This window comes from Cynocephalus volans, chromosome 12 (assembly GCF_027409185.1).
Source record: "Cynocephalus volans isolate mCynVol1 chromosome 12, mCynVol1.pri, whole genome shotgun sequence".
Classification (NCBI taxonomy): domain Eukaryota; kingdom Metazoa; phylum Chordata; class Mammalia; order Dermoptera; family Cynocephalidae; genus Cynocephalus; species Cynocephalus volans.
Genome location: NC_084471.1, coordinates 56279821 through 56285820, shown reverse-complemented (window position 1 = coordinate 56285820; position 6000 = coordinate 56279821).

Here is a 6000-nt window from a genome sequence, read left to right as displayed (position 1 = left end):
GCAGGGATTTAAAAAGTTTAAGAATCAATGCTGTTATGACACCAAAAGATAGGCAACAAAAGCAAACACAGGATGTGGGACTACATCAAACTAAAAACTTTCCACAAAGCAAAGAAACAATCAAGAGTGAAAAGGCAACCTGTGAAATGGGAGAACATATTTGCAGACCATATATCTGATAGGAGGTTAATACCCAAAATATGTAGAGAACTCATACAATTCAATAGCAAAAATACCAATAACCTAATTTTAAATTGGGCAAAGGACCTAGATAGGAATTTTTCCGAAGTAGACATACAAATGGCCCACAGGTATATGAAAAGATGCCTAACACCATTAATCATCAGGGAAATACAAATTAAAACCTCACACCTGTTAGAATTGCCATAATCAAAAAAACATGAAATAACAGGTGTTGACAAAGATGTGGAGAAATTGGGACCTTTATGCACTGTTGGTAAAAATGTAAAATGGTGTAGCCATTATGAGAAAAGTATGGAGGTTCCTCAAAAAATTAAAAATTGAACTGTCACAGGACCCAGCAATACCACTTCTGGGTGTTTACCCAGAACAACTGAAAACAGGATCTTGAAAAGATTTCCGTACTCCATGTTCATTTCACCACTGTTCGCAGTAGCCAAGATGGGGAAACAACCTGAATGTCCATCAACAGATGTATAAAGAAAATGTGGTACATACCTACAATGAAATATTATTCAGCTTTTAAAAAAAGGAAAACTCGTTACATGCTACAACATGGATTTTGAGGACATTATGCTAAGTAAAAAAATCCAGTCACGAAGAGACAAAAACTGCATGATTCCACTTATATGAGGTATCTAAAATAGTCAAACTCATAGAAACAGAAAGTGGAATGTGGTTGCGAGGGGCTGGGGTAGGGGGACACTAATTGCTGTTCAGTAGGTATGTTTCATGCAAGATGAAAAAGTTCTAGAGATCTGTACAACAATGTGCATATAGTTAACAATGTTGTACACTTAAAAATTTAAGAGGGTAAATCTCACATTATGTGCTTTTACAATTAAAAAAGAAAGAAAGAAAGAAAATCCAATGCTCATGGTTAGACCAGAGTTTTGCCTTTCTTTCTTTCTCTTCCTAATCCAACTATGCCCTCTGGTGGTTATAGTTGCTAATAGAAGTAAAATACTCTACTTCCTTTATAAATGCGTCCTTTTCAAATTCATTTGTAGGTCAGCTGTGTGGAAGACAATAATTTCCCTGTGGAGACAATGTTGTAAATAATGGCAGATATTGCAGGACAGCCCACCAAAACCCATATAAATAGTACTTAGAATAGTATTGATAGTAGCCCTATGTCATTTGATTTATACCCTCCCTCTTCCACTGCCCTCCTTGCTGCCAAAACAAACAGAAAAATCACAATATCCATAGTCATTGCTGCCACGACTACTACTCTATTCCCATCATCACCAGCAGTAGAAAGAAAAGAGGGAAGGGGGCTAGTGCTTCAGTCAAATCTAACATCTTTATTTACAGACATACCTTCTGCCCCGAAACCCCACACCCATCCTGGGGCCTTCAAGAGAGTGGGCCACCTAGAAGAAAACTTACAGGTGCCCTGTGCCTTTTTCAGAATCTTGGGGCAAATATTAAGCAAATCTTCTTGCTTTCTTTTTTCTTGCCCAACCCATAGACCTTCTTAGCTCTCCACAGTCAAAGTCACCTTCCAAACAGAAGGCAACATGAAAGGAAAAGGAGATCCTTCTGCTGAGGGGCTCTCCATACCGAGAAGCCAGAAATCTCTCAGGTATATAACCAGTAAACGTCCAAGGACCATTGTCTCTTTCCAGCTTTATAAAACTTTCCCCCACCTGTCCATTCCAGGGACTGGCTAGACAAAGGAAGGATTGAGGGAAGGAGCAACCTCAGTCTCGCTGGTGTACATCGTATACCGTCAACACTTGATTGCCTTATGCGGTCAGCTGTTGTTTGTGCTGTGTGACTCCTAGGGCCTCTCCCCAGTAAGAGAGAGTGATAAAGTGGATCTGCTGTGTCTAAACAGGTATTTTAAAAATCAAATCACATTTTCAAGGGATGACAAAACTCTGTGGAATATTATCAAATCCATGCAAAGTGACACAGGGGAAATTAATCTGTATTATGATTTTAGCAGTGAAGAGAAAACGAGCTGGAAGAACATACAGACAAGTAAAGCACTTGGACTAGTTAGAGTAGCCTGATGGTGGTGAATTATTTGATTTCCCTAACGTTGCTACAATGTATAATTATTTTTAATAGTAAATAAAAATGTTCCTGACTATTTTGTCTGTCTATTGCTATTGCTATGTAATAAACCACTCCAAAGCCACTTAGAGGCTTAAAACAACCCTTTATTATATTTCACAATTGTATGGATTAACTGGGCAGTTCTTCTACAGGTCTTACTTGGGGTCTCTCCCCAGCTTGCTGTGAAATGACAACTCAGGTTGGTGCTTCTCTGTGTGGTCTTTCTGTACACAGTGTCATCCTCCAGGGCCTCTTCACATGGTGACTCAGGACTCCAAGAGGGAGAAGCAGAAGCTGCCAGACCTTCTTAAAATCCGAGGCTCAGAAGTCCTAGATCTTCACTTCCTCCACATTCTCTTGGTCAGAGTATCACAGGCCCAGCTCAGATGAGAGGGAAGGGACACAAACTCCACCTCTCAATGGAAGTGACATGCAGATGTAGCAAGGGGTTTATTGTTTGGAATATCTTTGGAGATCAGCTATCACATCGACTTTTTAAAAAAATCATAATGAAATCTTAAGCCAGTAATTAATCCACATTAGTCTAATGTGTGTTTCCTTAGTCCATTGATTCACTCAACATAGATGAGGCACTTTGTGCCAGGCACTATCCCAGGTACTGGAGATATAGTATTGAATACAACAAAGGAGGGCAAAACCTTCATGGAGCTTACATTCTTAGGTTCCTACACTGCAAAGAATAAGCACTGCAAAGAATAAGCAAGTAATCAAATATATTAAAAAGTAATGTAGGGGTGCTGAGAGGCTACTTTAGAGTGATCAGTGAAGCCCTCTGATGTGATATTTGAAGATTTGGGGGGAATGCATTTACTAGTGAGTTTCGGGTGCATTGGGCACATTTTAGTGCCTTGGGGTGTTTCTTTGAAGGAACAGCACAAAAGCCAATGTGTTTGGGGAGTAGCAAGTGAGGAGGAGAACGATTTGGGTGAGATCACAGAGGTAGTCATAGGCCAGTCATGAAGGGCCCTGAAGGCCATGGTGAGGGCTTTGGATTTAATCATGGGTAATGGAAAGCAGTGCAAATGTTTTAAATCAGAAATTTTATTGATTTCCTTATTCAAAAGATCACTTCTCTCTCACTTTAGAGAATAGATTATAGGGGTCAAGGGTAAAAGCAGGGTGACTAAATAGTCTATTATGAGTGATGGAGGTTTGAACTGGGGTGGTAGCCATAATTATGGAAAGTCAGTAGATCAGAAGTATATTTTGAAGAAATTGCCAACGAGAATTGCTGATGGATTGCATTTGGGCGATGAAGAGAAAAGAGAAAACCCAGAGATCTCTCAGGTTTCTCTTTTCAGCAGTGGAGTGAATGGTGTGCCACTCAGGGGGAGAAGACTGGTGAAAGAACAGATTTTTATTGTTGGATAAGGCAATCAAGAAAATTAAGAATTCCATTCTGAACATGTTTAAGCATGTTATACCCACTCAATAATTTGTACTTGAACTATATGACTTGATTTCTGGTTTATCCAAATCTGTGCAAGAATAAGCCATGTTATAATAAAGTTCCAAACGACTTGGGAAATTAGAATAGATTATATACATTTAAAGTACAAGGTCACTGAGCAAGTTAGTTTTCCTGTTAAGATAATAGCTACTCTTTACTGAGGGGTTTCTGTTGTTTTGAACCATGTGGAATTATGGATCTCGACAGATTTGGAGTTAAAATGGCAATGCCATATGGTTCATCCTAGTATGCACTAGCCACACACTACATTTTTATACATAAATTAATGAATATTCACAAAGATCTTGAGGTAGTTTTTTTATTATCTTAGTAATTGGTAAAACAGGGGTTCTGAAGGAGTTTAAATAATCTGCCAAAAGTCTGATGACAATAGGTAGGAAATATTCAAAAAAAGGTATCTCTGACATAGCATCTGGACTCTTATCCTCAAAGTTACACTACCCAGATTTCTAGCCAAAGAATCATGCTGCTTCCCCCAAATGAGAAAAGCTTCTGATCCACAAGACATAGATATACAAACATGCTCTAACTGTATAGAGAATTACTGTCTGTCTCCTATAGAGAGCCAAATTCAAGTTGACCTTACAAAACGTACTATGTTTTAGAAGTAAATCCAATGAACAAAGAGAAATCGGACAGTGGTTTAACACAGTTAAGGGTTGCTCAAAAATTCCCATCAAATTCATCTCTTCAAAAATTTCCAGCTTTTCTTCCATATTTATCATTCAACCTCTCTACTCTGCAAAAATGTTAAATATAAAACAAGTGGTTCCAGCCTCAGAAAAAGAGAATATAATGCCAAAGATTGGAGCACATTAGCAGTCAATAAGCTTTGACCACTCATATCAACTGCCTTATAGCACATTTATTAATGTACTGTCATGCATTCCTATACACAATTAAAAGTGGTACTACCAGTGAGTGATTTTCGATATGAAAATATGTAACATTATCAGTTAGAGGAACTTCAGGCTTTCCCCTCTTTACATAGTATCTAGCATATTAAGATTTTAGTAAAATTAATTATTTATTTCCTCTAACACTACCTGTGAATCAATTAGGAACTCTATAAGTACAGAATGGCTATTTCAGTTTGATCAGTTAGCAATTAGCAAGGGCAAAGGCTGAAAAAAGTTTACATGACTCATAAGCTTTCTTTCCACCCTTGAGAAGAATATTTCCCACATGGATCTTGTATTAATGGTGTCAATTAAAGCAGTAGAAATAGTCACTTGCCAATTAAATCACATTCCTGCTAATGCAAAGTTGAATTTTCAATTTAATAATCAAAAGAATCTGTTCTCCAATGCTATATAGATCAAAGGTTCTCTGAGTGTAGTGGCTGGTCCCCAGATTGATTGATCCCCCCAAAAAGGGAAGTACTTATTAATCTCTGGATTCTCAGCTGGCTTTGATTTTTAATAATAATTATTATTATTATAATAGATATCATTCATTGAGTCCTTACTACGTGCCAGATAATAACATGCTATGTGCTTCACTAACATCTTTTCATTTATATCTCCTAACAACCCTAGGTAGTAGGTTATATTATCTTTTCTTTAACTGACGATAAGAGATGTTAGTAACTTCTCAAGGTTCAAAACTAGTGCAGAACTGGGATTTAAACTCAACCATTTTGGCCTCAAAACCAATGCTCTTATCTCATATATATATATATGCATGTGTGTGTATATATATATGTGTATATATATATATATATATATATATATATATATATATATATGTATATGTACACATGTGGCCTGTAAGTTGGCTATGTGTGCTTGTCTTTTTGGTGATCCTTTGTATTCTTAAAAAGTTATGTGATTTTCATATTCATTTTTTTTCTACAATTAAGTTTCCTGAAAAACAATTATCTTGTTGTTGAGGTCAATATTTAGTTAAAATGTTATTAAATGTTAAATGTGTCTGATCACTAATGGAGATAGTTTAGTAATTTTCTTGCCTTTGGCAACAATACAAACATAAAGCACACAGCAGAAAAGAACTGTGGTAGGCTAACTCTTCAAAGTATTAATTTCAGGTCCACTCCCCTCCCAACTATTCAAATGAATAGACATGAGTCATAAAAAGTAGACTGAAGAAAAACAAGGTGAAAAATATTCAACTATTAGCTCTCAAAAAAGCCACTGATGTTAGCCCCTCATGGAAAGATTCAGGTACATTCTGACAGAGCTTTTGCTCCCAGAGATTAAATAAAATATCTCAGGGCAAAG